The sequence below is a fragment of the Lissotriton vulgaris genome, chromosome 5 (assembly GCF_964263255.1).
Source record: "Lissotriton vulgaris chromosome 5, aLisVul1.2, whole genome shotgun sequence".
Classification (NCBI taxonomy): Eukaryota; Metazoa; Chordata; class Amphibia; order Caudata; family Salamandridae; genus Lissotriton; species Lissotriton vulgaris.
Genome location: NC_141693.1, coordinates 1931706928 through 1931721745, shown reverse-complemented (window position 1 = coordinate 1931721745; position 14818 = coordinate 1931706928).

Sequence of the window (14818 nt, the reverse complement as noted above, 5' to 3'; positions counted from 1 at the left end):
ACTTTTGGGGGGTGGGAATCGGGAGTTGGGTTTGGGAGTTTTAAAGGACAACCGTTGGGGTTAGGGAGGGTCTTGCGGGAGATTATTTTGTTAGGGCTATAAAAATATACTTTTTGAAACTTTATCTGACCATACCTGTTTTTACTGCTTGCCTGGTGGGTGGGGGTTTAACAGTAACTTTGTTTTCCTGAAAGTTTAGTTCCATTTTCTTCCTTTAAGTGTAAATGCCCAAACTAGAGTCCTAGGACTTTAGTAGTACTACCGTCAGTCTCTCGTCTCTCCTAATACTCCATTATACTCCCTCCCACCAAACGCTTATCTTACCTGTAATTTGTGTTTCAAAGTAGGGCTAGGCACAGGGCTGGCTCCACGGGAAATGGCGATTAAGGTTGGCAATCCTGGGCGGATGAAATTTCCTTATAGCGGTGGTACTAGTGGTGTGACAGTGGCAGTTGCATGCCTATGAAAAAAAAGAAAATTAAATCTGGTTTGTCCTCCTGAGCAATACAACGGTACAATAGAGAATATAGCAGGTGACAGGACACTAGAACAGTGCCACATTGTAGCCTAACAAATGGAAAAGTATAACTACTAATTCGGTTGAAGTTCTTTGACATTAGCCATGGGTCTTTGTCAAGCAGAGTAAGAATATATCCTCTGATTTCTTCACCAGCCTGTTGCTATCACCTTATCCTCCCCAGCAAGCGTGTGGATGTATTGCTGTAATTTAGTCACACATCAATCAAAACCACACAGCCCGGGGGAAGAGGGTTAGGGTTTGAAAAATGGATGGGTACGGGGGTTTTTGGGAAAGGTTTTGGGAGACCAGAAAAAATAGCACAGCATGGACAAACAATTGTGAACATAAACAAATCTTTGGGTACAAACCTATCCATCAATCTTTGAAAGTGCATGCACTACTGCATGCATGTCAGTGAAAAGTAAGTAGTACTTTTGACAACTGTGGAAGAAAGAATGCGACAGTACAGGGCGTCTGTGGAATTATTGATAACTATATTCAACATAAGGTCTCTGTTGCCAGATACCTGAGAGCCTTGCTGGTCACTATAAATCCATTCACAACACTCAATGGGGTTGGTCTGGAAGGTATAGTAGATAGAAACGGAGAAATTGCTCTTTTTGTAGGTGTCCCCTCACTCACCAGGGTTGCCCCTTGGTGACATGCTTCATCATTGGGGCCATCCCAGTCCTCTACGGGCTGGGGCGTGCTGCGACTTGCAAATTACGTAGGAGCACTTACAAATGACTATGTGTAGTGCAGATGTGATAGTGGAGTGTACTAAGTGATGTGTTAAGGGATCAATGTAGAAGCAGAGAGAGATCCAAGAAATGCAGCCATAGAAAAACACAATGGATACTGTATCTGTATGTTGTTGTAGTTGTCCTGTTGAATTTGGTAAGTAAGTTGCATGCAGAAAAAAATTCCTCTCATTAGCGGCACTCCTCCATTGCAGCTGACGCTTCGTCCATCAATGTTGGTGACCAGAAGACACCCTGTAAAAAAAGCACAGCATGGACAAACAATTGAACATAAACAAATCTTTGGGTACAAACCTATCCATCAATCTTTGAAAGTGCATGCACTACTGCATGCATGTCAGTGAAAAGTAAGTAGTACTTTCGACAACTGTGGAAGAAAGAATGCGACAGTACAGGGCGTGTGTGGAATTATTGATAACTATATTCAACATAAGGTCTCTGTTGACAGATACCTGAGAGCCTTGCTGGTCACTATAAATCCATTCACAACACTCAATGGGGTTGGTCTGGAAGGTATAGTAGATAGAAACGGAGAAATTGCTCTTTTTGTAGGTGTCCCCTCACTCACCAGGGTTGCCCCTTGGTGACATGCTTCATCATTGGGGCCATCCCAGTCCTCTACGGGCTGGGGCGTGCTGCGACTTGCAAATTACGTAGGAGCACTTACAAATGACTATGTGTAGTGCAGATGTGATAGTGGAGTGTACTAAGTGATGTGTTAAGGGATCAATGAAGAAGCAGAGAGAGATCCAAGAAATGCAGCCATAGAAAAACACAATGGATACTGTATCTGTATGTTGTTGTAGTTGTCCTGTTGAATTTGGTAAGTAAGTTGCATGCAGAAAATAATTCCTCTCATTAGCGGCACTCCTCCATTGCAGCTGACGCTTCATCCATCAATGTTGGTAACCAGAAGACACCATGTCCACTGCCTGCCTGGCGGATGCTGAATTGTGGCTCGCTAATGTGAAGCCTGACTCCATCCTTTTTTCCCCATTGCACAGACTGAAACCCGGCCTGTAATTATTCAACGAAAAACAGGAAGTGATATAATATTACAACACCACTGATAAATAAATATAAGGTATGTAGGCTGTGGAGTGCAAAAAGTCACACTTTGATTTTCCTAGTAGACAGTACAATTTTTTTTAAAGTGCGTACTCTGTCTGAGTCACCTTTTGAAGGATAAATAAGTATGGGCAAATTAATGTAGCGGATCTTTCCCCTCAAGCTAGGTGTACTGTAAACTGTGTTTTAGAACAAAATTAGATCTTCCCAGCAGTGCTCCCACCCAGACCCTTACTAAAGCCAGTCGCAAAAATGTAGAAGACCCCCAATCAAATCTCCAAAAACGAGGTCTAGCAGAAAACTGGTGACAAAACGTACTTTGAAAGTAAAAGTAGGCCCAAATACCCCCTTACCCACTGTGGATTGTATTCAAACCACTTGCAAGCAACCAAGCAAAAGTATCCATAGCCAGCATCGCTCCAAGACTCGAAAACCCCCCCACCCAAACACATGCAATAGAAATACTGCTAACCCTAACGAACCCTAAGTTAAGAATAGTGGCAAAGGCTTTCTTTAACTATGCCAAATCCCCCCTTTCCCACCATGGATTTTCTTCAAATGACTTGCAACCAAAATTACACATTCTCACGAGTGCTCTAAGACCCCAGAACTCAGTTGCAAAAATGTAGAACACCCCGAAACCCATGCAATCCTGCTGCTAGGGCTAACCCTAACGAACCCTAAGTTACAAAAAGTGCCAAAAGGCTTTTCCGCGTGGATTTTGACCCAACCACTTCTACCCGGTATTAGACCTTCCCAGGAATGGCCCAAGACCCGCCAACCCACCCGCCAAAAAGCATAACACCCCCAAACAGGCCAAAAGCAACATCTCCTACTTACAATATTTCTCGGCCTTCGGTCCAAACGCGCTGCGTAGCTAGGCCATAAGTCCGGTTTGCCACCACGGATTTCCTGAAAAGCAAATGCAATCAAGATTAGAGTGTCCCAGCAGTGCTCACAGACCCCGAAACTCACCCACAAACAGACAGAACCCCCCCTAAGAGCACCTCAAAGGCAAGCAAGTCAGCAAAAACACACAAAAATTTCCGCCTCGGATTTGGTCCAAACCACTTTTATCCGGTATTAGAGCTTCCCAGCAATGGCCCCAGAGCCGTCAACCCAGGAGAAAACGAGTAGAAGACCCCCAAACAGCCAAAGAGCAAAAGTACAAAAATGGGGACTTAGTCATTTTTTTCCAAATTTCCCAAATCACTCCGCGCGCGCTCTGCAGCTAGGCCCTAACTCCCCTCTGCCACCATGGATTTGCTTCAAACCTCTTGCAAAGTAAAGTATCCATAGCCAGCAGTGCTCCCAGACCCCGAAACCCACCCACAAACACCAGGAAGCCCCCCAAACAGGCCCCCGAAAACGCTACATTGAGCAAAATGTCAGAAATAGCAACAACAAAAAAATCGGCGTGGATTTTGTCCCAACCACTTGTACCCGGTATTAGACCTTCCCAGGAATGCCCCAAGACCCGCCAACCCACCCGCCAAAAAGCATAACACCCCCAAACAGGCCAAAAGCAAAATCTCATACTTGCAATATTTCTCAGCCTTCGGTCCAAACGCGCTGCGTAGCTAGGCCATAATGCCGGTTTGCCACCACGGATTTCCTGAAAAGCAAATGCAATCAAGATTAGAGTGTCCCAGAAGTGCTCACAGACCCCGAAACTCACCCACAAACAGACGGAACCCCCCCTAAGAGCACCTCAAAGGCAAGCAAGTCAGCAAAAAATTTCCGCCTCGGATTTGGTCCAAACCACTTTTATCCGGTATTAGAGCTCCCCAGCAATGGCCCCAGAGCCGTCAACTCACCAGCAAAGAGGTAGAACAACACCCCCACAAGTGCTGAGTCTTTCTTCATTGGGCGTAAACCAGCCCTCTGCTTTGATGGAAATAGGAGTCTGGAGGAGGAGGATAGAGGAGCATGTTCTTCTGAACTTGTGAACCTGAGGAATGCAGACTGCGGCACCTTCAAATCAATTAGCAAACAAGTGAAGACAGTTCTGCTGATGGACTTGTTTTTGTGATTATCTGATTAAAGTTTGAATTATATTAACTGTGCACAACAAAGAAAGACAGACACACAGGAATAAAAGTGAATAAGGACGAAAAAGAAAGTTATTGATTCGTTGTCTCATTTTCAGGGCTCGGTATCACGGTCCATGAATGAGAATAAGGCTTCGTCATCATACTCTGCGAATTCAGGCAGGGTGAGCTCAGTGTCACCTGACAGAGAAGAAATTCCCTCATCTATGTTGCTGTCCACCTCGTCTTCATCCGGCGCGCTTTCTCGTACTCTGAAATCTGGTGGTATGAGGTGCTGATTCATCTTGATCATTGTTAACCTCTCCACATTTTTGGGCGAGAGGCGGCTCCGTTTGGAAGTTACAATGCCACCAGCAGCACTGAAAACACGTTCAGAAGACACGCTTGCGAGTGGGCAAGACAAGTAGTTTAAAGCCAGGTTGGTGAGCTGTGGCCACAATTCTTTTTTCCCATGCCAATACGCCAATGGGTCAGCATTAACATAGACCTCTGTTGAGTCATTCAGATAGTCCTTCACCATCGACTCAAGGTTCTCCTCCAAGGTTCCTCCACTTTGCTTAGCTGTTGCTGTGACCTTTTGAGAACCAAACCCAAGCCGAGCTAGCCAATCCTCTTCAGCCTCCAATGTTACTGTTGTGTCTGGTGGTGCAGATGATCCGGTTGCCGGTCTCTTTAACGGCTGAGAGGTCACTTGTGCCACAGCCACAGGTGCAGAAGTGGATTGTTGTAACTGGGGATGGCCTGCTGATGCTGATGTACTGCCTTTTCCTTCAATTTTCTGCCGTTCTCTTTCAAACCTCTTGGCTGAGGAGACTATCCACTGTTTGTACTTTGTAACATCTTCATCAGCAAAAGGAAAGAATGCTTGGCCTGCCAGCGCCTTTTTGTAGTGTGGATCCAGAATAGTAGCACAAATGTAATGCTGGTTTGAGTGGATCATTTGAAGACGTTCATCACCTTGTAGGTGCTCTAATAATTTCTCAGCCAGAACAAAAGGGTCTTAATTTTCTTCATCTTTTTCAAACACAGAACAAACCTCCTTCAGTTGGTGCTCCAGCATGTACAACAATGGGATAGCTTTTCCCAAATTACAGTCCTCCTTGCTGACTGCACGCGTGAAGAACTCAAAAGGACGTTCCATTGCGCCGCACCCATCCCCAGGTCCTCCTTCTGAGCTGTACCCTGTGTTAAGAAGTAGTGATTGAGTACCGTATACTGCTCATACAGACGCTCAAGCATGTAGAAGGTTGAGTTCCAACGTGTTACCACCTCCTGGATGAGTGCTTTCACTGGCATTTGACGTTCATATAGCAGGCTCCTCAGCTGCTTCCGGGCCTTAAAAGAATGGCTGAAATGGTTGCACATTTTTCGGCAGGTGTCCAATACTCTGTACGCTGCACTTTCTTTATCACCCAAGAATTTTTTGACAACCAGGTTTATACAGTGCGCCAAACACGGCACTCTGAAATAGTCACCCAGCTTCATGGCCTTAACTATATTGGAGCCATTGTCCGTGGAAACATAACCAACCTGGCGTTTTTTTGGGAACATCCAGTTAAGGACCTTTGTGTTAAAGACATCCAAAATGTTTTGTGCTGTGTGACGTTTCTCCAAACCAAACATGGCTAGTGTTGCATGTTTCCGAGCAGCTTTAAAAACAATGTCCGGGTCAACACCTGTGTTTAGCTTTGCTTTAGCCCCTGAAAAAGAGACCCAGTGTGCAGTGATGCAGATGTAATCAGCGCCTGCGCCACTGGTCCACATGTCTGTTGTCAGATGTATAGTGTGAACAGCACTCTTCTGCAAAGCTGCCCCAATCACCTCCAGAACATCTTCATGTAGTGCTGGAACCGCAACTCGGGCAAAATAGAACCGGCTAGGAACCTTCCATTTAGGGCAGAGCGCTGCCACTAATTCTAGAAAACCAACCCCTTCTACAAAAGAAAAAGGGAGAAGGTCCAGAGCTAGCATTTTAGCCAGCTTAGTGTTATACAGACGCGTCAGTGGGTGGTTGCGTTCATATTGCGCTTCTGTAAACAACATCTTTTTAATGTTGCCCTGGACCAAGGATTTCCTTTTACGCTTAGGTATCTTTGTCAGATCATGGTGTGCCTCACTCTCAGACTGCCGTGATGATGGTTCCCAATCTTCATCCAGAATGGGATCATCAGAAGGAGGTGGGCTTGAAAAAGATGTAGACACCCCCCTTGATCTTTTCCTTGCTAGGGATGTGGAAGACAATGAATGATCATCAGGAGGAGTGGCTTCCTCAAATGATACCTCGGTTTGATTGTCAATTTCCTGATGTGCCCCTACTTCGGGAGGAACAACTATTGTGGGCACGTGACCCTCCATGCACCTCTGCTTGCGCATCTCCTTGCGCTGCCTCTCCTTCCACATGTACTTGGGCTTGTACTTGCACATGTTGTTGTTGTTGCGGCTGTGGTTGTTCAACAGTTGTCAGATGAGTTACAACAACCTGTGTTGATTCAGGGACATTGCTGCTACTTTCTTGCGATGAGCCAACATCACTGGTCGATGGTGATTGAAGAAGTACACTGACTGCCTCTGAAGCACTCAAGGGCTTTGACTTAAGTTGGCGTGGTGGTGGAGGCACTGAGCCCAATGGAGCGGGGGTGCTGCTCCCAGCTTGGTCCCCAGCAGATCCCGCTGCTGCTGCAGGCGTACTTTTTTTTTTACTCCCAAAAAACGCGTCGGCCGGCACACCAGCCTCCTTGGTAACTTGCTTCTTCTGCTCCTTACTAGCAACTTTCTTGCTAGAGGAGCTACGGAGACCTTTTTTGGGGCCATCTTCTTCAGAGCAGGTCAGAACAGCAGGCCGCAGTTGCACGAGTTGCAGAGTTGTCTGAGGCCAGACGTGACGTCGCGTGACGTTATGCTGCACACACACCGCTGCAGGACTTCTTCCTGGCACTGGTGGTTCTCTTGAGTCTTGTGCACCTAAAAGCAATGGAAGACAGAGGAACATCAGTTCAGTTATACACCCCAAAAAAAAAAAAAAAAAAAAAAAAAAAATATCGAAAAAAAAACAGAAAAATCAGCACAATCCCATGCCCTCCATGATGCTTACATTCAAGACACCCCACAGAAAGACTAGGCCCATGCAAGACTCAATACCCCTGGTGAGAAGGCCACAAGTACAGCCCCAAAAAACGAAAATCACTGAAAAATCAGCACAATCCCATTCCATCCATGATGTTTCAATTCAAGACACCCCACAGAAAGACTAGGCCCATGCAAGACTCACTACCCCTGGGCATAAAGGTTGAAAAGTAGGCAAAATGGTTGCAGGCCTAACAACAATGCATGCATTCAAAATGGCCACTTGCCTCCCAGCACATGGCCAGGGCCTGTAGCAGCACTCAAAATGGCCCCCAGCCACATGGCCTGTCCCTCCCCATGAACACCCCCAAAAATCGAAAAACACCGAAAAATCAGCACAATCCCATTCCATCCATGCCCTCCATGATGTTTAAGTTCAAGACACCGCACAGAAAGACTAGGCCCATGCAAGACTCAATACCCCTGGTGAAAAGGCCACAAGTACAGCCCGAAAAAACGAAAATCACTGAAAAATCAGCACAATCCCATTCCATCCATGCCCTCCATGATGTTTAAATTCAAGACACCCCACAGAAAGACTAGGCCCATGCAAGACTCACTACCCCTGGGCATAAACGTTGAAAAGTAGGCAAAATGGTTGGAGGCCTAACAACAATGCATGCATTCAAAATGGCCACTTGCCTCCCAGCACATGGCCAGGGCCTGTAGCAGCACTCAAAATGGCCCCCAGCCACATGGCCTGTCCCTCCCCATGAACACCCCCAAAAATTGAAAAACACCGAAAAATCAGCACAATCCCATTCCATCCATGCCCTCCATGATGTTTAAGTTCAAGACACCCCACAGAAAGACTAGGCCCATGCAAGACTCAATACCCCTGGTGAAAAGGCCACAAGTACAGCCCCAAAAAACGAAAATCACTGAAAAATTAGCACAATCCCATTCCATCCATGATGTTTAAATTCAAGACACCCCACAGAAAGACTAGGCCCATGCAAGACTCACTACCCCTGGGCATAAAGGTTGAAAAGTAGGCAAAATGGTTGCAGGCCTAACACTGCCTGCATTCAAAATGGCCACTTGCCTCCCAGCACATGGCCAGGGCCTGTAGCAGCACTCAAAATGGCCCCCAGCCACATGGCCTGTCCCTCCCCATGAACACCCCCAAAAATCGAAAAACACCGAAAAATCAGCACAATCCCATTCCATCCATGCCCTCCATGATGTTTAAGTGCAAGACACCCCACAGAAAGACTAGGCCCATGCAAGACTCAATACCCCTGGTGAAAAGGCCACAAGTACAGCCCCAAAAAACGAAAATCACTGAAAAATCAGCACAATCCCATTCCATCCATGCCCTCCATGATGTTTAAGTTCAAGACACCCCACAGAAAGACTAGGCCCATGCAAGACTCAATACCCCTTGTGAAAAGGCCACAAGTACAGCCCAAAAAAAACGAAAATCACTGAAAAATCAGCACAATCCCAAGCCATCCAGCCCCTCCATGATGTTTAAATTCAAGACACCCCACAGAAAGACTCAGTCCACCCACCACTGAGTACCCCTGGGCAAAAGGCCCCAAAACAGCCCAAAAATCGAAAATTCCAAAATTGTAGTTGCAGCAACTGTAATGCCCCAAACAAACTTACTTGTGAAATTTCTAATCCAAAAGTGATCCAAAGAAAGTCAAAAAGGCCTCAAATCCAAATATCCAGCAGCATCCACAAAAAGTAATCCTTCCAGCTCCAGATCCAAATGAAAAGTGACCAGGAGATGGACAAAGCACTGGGAGGAGCCTGCTGGACAGGAACAGGAAGTTGGAGACTGTGGGGCACTTCCTTCCTCCCACCCCCCCTCACCAAAATGGACTCCCCGCAAAACAAGTGCAGGCAAATGTCAACCTGAGGAGTTATTCAGAGAAAAATCATCATTTCCAGAAGGTTTATGCTGCTTGCTGGTGGATTCCTTGTGCAGAATTGCAAATTTTATATTTTCGCGAGTGCGAGATTATTCCTGCGCGCCGCATCTACAAGGTCGCAATTGCGAATTCCCGCGATACGTGAACACGGCGTACTCGCGTTGACAAACTCTCGCTGTGCAAGGTGGCAAGCCGCGATGACGTAATCGCGCTCGCCAAATTCTCGCGGGATCCCGCAGCAAGATCCAAAATGGCGCAGCACTCGCAAAATATCGAGAAAAACAACTCGGCAAACGCTGAATGACGGTAAGTGAACGCCGCGCGCCGCAAAAATTGTATCACCCAGAAAAAAAATCAGCTGCTTGCAAATTTAGCGGATTTTGCGGGAAATCCGCGAATCTCGCGGATTGCGAATTTCCAGAAAATCCGCAAAATCCGCGAGCGGAGCGGATTTTACGCCCATACTTAAAGTTAGTGCAGAGGGTTAATATGCCTGCTGCAAAGAACGTGTACCATGCAGATCACAAAGTGCCCATAATGTAAAAAGGTCAGTGGGTTACTGCTCTTTTCAGAGAGATCTTTTTTAAGTGCAGGTTTATATGTTAAAATCCTAATGAAGAACAGTGAGCTATTAACTGTCATCAAAGAGCTGCATGCAAACTGCAAGGTATATATTACAACTATACGTTTTTTGCCTAGTCTTTTATTATCCTAACCTTGCAAAAAAAGGTTCATCTGGGCAGAAATCAATTCTTATTATTAAAGAGAACCCCATTCAAAGGTGTTACCTTTTAATTTCTGAATTTGTGCTTTTCCAGACCAAGGACTCAAACTATACTGCCTACCAGTATGGATGACATGCAACTCCTACACCTTGTAGTTCTCTGTGTTATGTAACATTTCCTATACACTGATTTACAAACATATGATAGTCTCGGCAATGTGTATGTGATGGAAAGTGCTCTGACACCTTACACTGGTATGAGTGGCACTATAAAATTAAATGAATCTGAGCAGGATTGGCTATAGAGACTTGAGGGGCACTGGTAAATGGTGGTAGTGAGAGAATCCGTGGCAGAGGTGGTCATTTGGGGGCGCCAACAAACATTGTCGCACAGAGCGCCATCTATGCTAAAACTGGCCCTGTTTTGCAGAACCGCAAACTCTATGCTTTATAGGATATGCAGTGCTAGGTAAGAGTGCAATTTTATGTATTCATATAATCCAATGCAAAGGCAGGATTGTTGAATTATTCATTCTGTTCACCATTCTTGTAATGCTGGTAACATTATTTTCCTCCATTCTAATAATCATTGCAGTGCACGTATTTTACACAAGAGTACAATTGCCTCATGACATTTTTAAAATGCCAATGTGCCTATTTCTTGTGTCTCCCTTTGGGCAAGCCTGGGTTTTTAATGAAAGGGTATAATCTGTTTCCACAATTCCCTTGGGGGAATTAGGTTTGTCATGTTCTGAGGATGCAGACACCAAATGGTGCCCTGTCAGTTTAGGGGCCAAGATGGTGCATTGTGAGTTAGCCAGTTATTAAGTCTACATATCCTGATAGTGTACACAGACTCAGTCCTGCATATTTTTGATGTGTATGCTGCCTAAAAGCACAATCTTACTGAGAAATTAGGAAGCATACAACAGGAAGATTATCTAGAAAACCCACTAAGAGAAAAAGGTGCATCAGGTGACTCACCAACAGATAAAATCACGTAGGTAATAGACAACTGTGATATGCACAATAGATCCCCACCCAGTGCTTAATTTGTGTAAACAAAAAAAGAAAAGTGCCAGGGCCCTCATGAGAAGGCCATCCCTAACTTGCATAACCCATGCCCCTGCCAGTGCTGACAATGACAGTAACAGCACAGCTACTAACAATCATACTCCTACATGTGTAACAATTCACAATATTCCTGGCCCCCAAAGCTATAGTAATGGCTTGGGTGACAGACATTAATCTGTAGATCTGATGATCTTTAAATTAGACAAATAGCTCCACCGTGTGGCAGACTGTCATACGTGCAGGTGCCAAGCACCACAGACCAGCTGCACTACACGTGAAGCTGGTCTGTTATTATTCACTATTTCGCATTCTCAGTCTATATTCAGCACCCAGCTCCCAGCGTAGCGCTCCGCATTTGCGTAGCTATTTGGTGTCATTTATCCCTACGTGCATTGCGCTGCTGACTGTCGATTACCTTTTCTGGGCTTCATTATTGCAATTGATGACATGTGTGCATAGCGCTGCTGCTGAAATCCTCGCATTTGATTATTTGTATGTTGTTTGACCTCGCATAGCGTCCTGTTGTTGTGTTTGTGCCCTCCATTTTGTTGTGCCTGCAGACCGTCCCTCCCTCTTCGCTAACGCCTCCCAGCTCCCCCTCCCACCCACGAAGCACTAGGATCAACTCGGCTGAAGAGCCCCTGTGACCAGCTGCACGACACGTGAAGCGGTTGCTCCTGCCCACCTCCCGACCTACAAGCGCCTCTGTGGTATCGTTCGTGCTGCCTATCCACTGGCATTTTATTCACTATTTCGCATTCTCAGTCCATATTCAGCACCCAGCTCCCAGCGTAGCCCTCCGCATTTGCGTAGCTATTTGGTGTCATTTATCCCTACGTGCATTGCGCTGCTGACTGTCGATTACCATTTCTGGGCTTCATTATTGCAATTGATGACATGTGTGCATAGCGCTGCTGCTGAAATCCTCGCATTTGATTATTTGTATGTTGTTTGACCTCGCATAGCGTCCTGTTGTTGTGTTTGTGCCCTCCATTTTGTTGTGCCTGCAGACCGTCCCTCCCCCTTCACTAACGCCTCCCAGCTCCCCTCCCACGCTCCGCCCCCTCCACTTTCCATTTATGACAGATGTCCAAACGCGCAGCGTCCACGCGCAGCGACCACGCCCCAGTCGCGCCGAAGGTGCGCCAAAGGTAAGCCCGTCTACGCCCGTCCGCGCCTGGACCGCGCCCAGCGCCAGACCCCCTGGTTCCCGTAATGCCCAGCCCACTCGCATCACTTACGATGCCACCACCCTCCTAGCCCTTAACCCCGGCCGCTCCCCCAACTGCGTCCAAGCCGCTCCTGGACACACCCATGGACCCTTCTCTTGCAACTCCTGCAAGTTCGACGGCACCAAGAACAACTCCTCATCCACTAACACCAACCACCTTAAATGCATCCTGCTCAACACCCGCTCGATCCACAGGCACGCCATCGACCTCTGGAATCTACTAGACACCATTTCACCGGACGTCGCCTTCCTAACAGAAACATGGATGAATGCCTCTTCAGCCCCAGACATCACCATTGCCATTCCGGAAGGATACAAGATCATCCGCAAGGACCGCATCAGCCACACAGGAGGAGGCATCGCTATTGTACATAAGAACTCCATCCGCATCTCAACCAGCTCAGACGTCAACCTTGCCAGCGCCGAACACCTCCACTTCCAGATCCACACCGACCCCAACACCACACTCAGAGGCACCCTCCTCTACCGACCTCCAGGACCCCGTGCTCAATTCAGTGACGACATCACTGACTTTATCACCCCACACGCCCTACCCTCCGAGGACTACATTCTATTGGGAGACCTCAATTTTCACCTGGAAAAGAGCAATGACAGCAGCGCCACCACCCTTCTGGACAATCTCGCCGACCTCGGACTCAAACAACTTGTCTCTACGCCCACCCACATCGCAGGTCACACGCTCGACCCTATCTTCACCTCCAGCAAACATATCTCATTCAGTCACACCACAGCTCTTCACTGGACGGACCACAGCTGCGTTCACTTTACCTACAATAAGACCACAATCCACAACCGTCCTCAACCCACCCTGCGAAGAAACTGGAACAAAATCACCAGCGACCAGATCTCCTCATCGCTTCTACTAAACCCGCCCGCCCACTCCTCAAACCCCGACCAAGCAGCCTTTAACCTCACCCAATGGCTATCCAACAGCGCCGACATCCTAGCACCGCTGAAAAAACGCCTAAGCAAACTAGGCAGCAAAAACGCATCCTGGTTCAACGATGATCTTAAGAAATCGAAGAAACACTGTCGCTCTCTCGAAAAGGCCTGGAAAAAAGATCCAAACACCAGCACCAGGGATGCCTTCAAAAACGCCACCCGCATACACCACCAACTAATCCGGTCTGCCAAGAAAGCCGCATTCAAAGACCGTCTAGATAACAACGCCCACAACAGCAAGGAATTATTCAACATCGTCAAAGAATTTACCAACCCATCAGCCAACTCCAACGACATCACCCCCTCCCAAGCCCTCTGCGACTCCCTAGCTTCCTTCTTCCACAACAAAATCGCAGACATCCACAACAGCTTCGACAACCGACCCGAAGACCAACCCACCCAATCTTCTGCAGGACCTTCACCCCCCCTTGAACATCCTTAACAACTGGAACCCAATCTCCACTGAGGACACCATCCGCCTGATGAACTCCATCCACTCAGGATCCCCCACAGACCCATGCCCTCACCACATCTTCAACAAAGCAGACTCCATCATAACACCACACCTCCGAGATGTCATCAACTGCTCCCTCAACTCCACCACCTTCCCGAAAAGCTGGAAACACGCAGAACTCAGCGCCCTTCTGAAAAAACCCACAGCTGACCCCACCGAACTCAAAAACTACCGCCCCATCTCGCTTCTTCCATTCCCGGCCAAAGTCATTGAGAAAGCTGTCAACAACCAGCACGCCGCCTTCCTCGAAGCCAACAAATCCCTCGACTCCTCACAGTCCGGCTTCCGAGCCAAACACAGCACTGAAACCGCCCTCATCGCAGCAACAGACGACATTCGAACTCTACTGGACAATGGAGACACAGTCGCCCTCATCCTCCTTGACCTCTCCGCTGCCTTCGACACAGTCTGTCACAGCACCCTTCTACAGCGCCTCATAGACGTAGGAATCCAAGGAAAAGCACTGGAATGGATCACCTCGTTCCTCACCGGAAGAACACAGAGAGTCCGCCTCCCACCGTTCAAGTCAGAGGCATCTGAAGTCATCTGCGGCGTGCCACAAGGATCGTTACTCAGCCCCACCCTCTTCAACGTATATATGAGCCCCCTTGTGGCCATCGCTCGCCAACACAATCTCAACATCATCTCCTACGCGGATGACACTCAACTGATCCTATCACTCACCAAAGACCCTAACACCGCCAAAACAAACTTATACGAAGGAATGAAAGAAGTAGCCGAGTGGATGAAGCACAGCCGTCTGAAACTGAACTCAGACAAAACAGAAGTCCTCATCTTAGGCACCTCCCCCTCCGCCTGGGATGACTCTTGGTGGCCAGAAGCCCTTGGAAAAGCCCCCATCCCGACGGACCACGCACAGAACCTGGGCGTCATCCTGGACTCCTCACT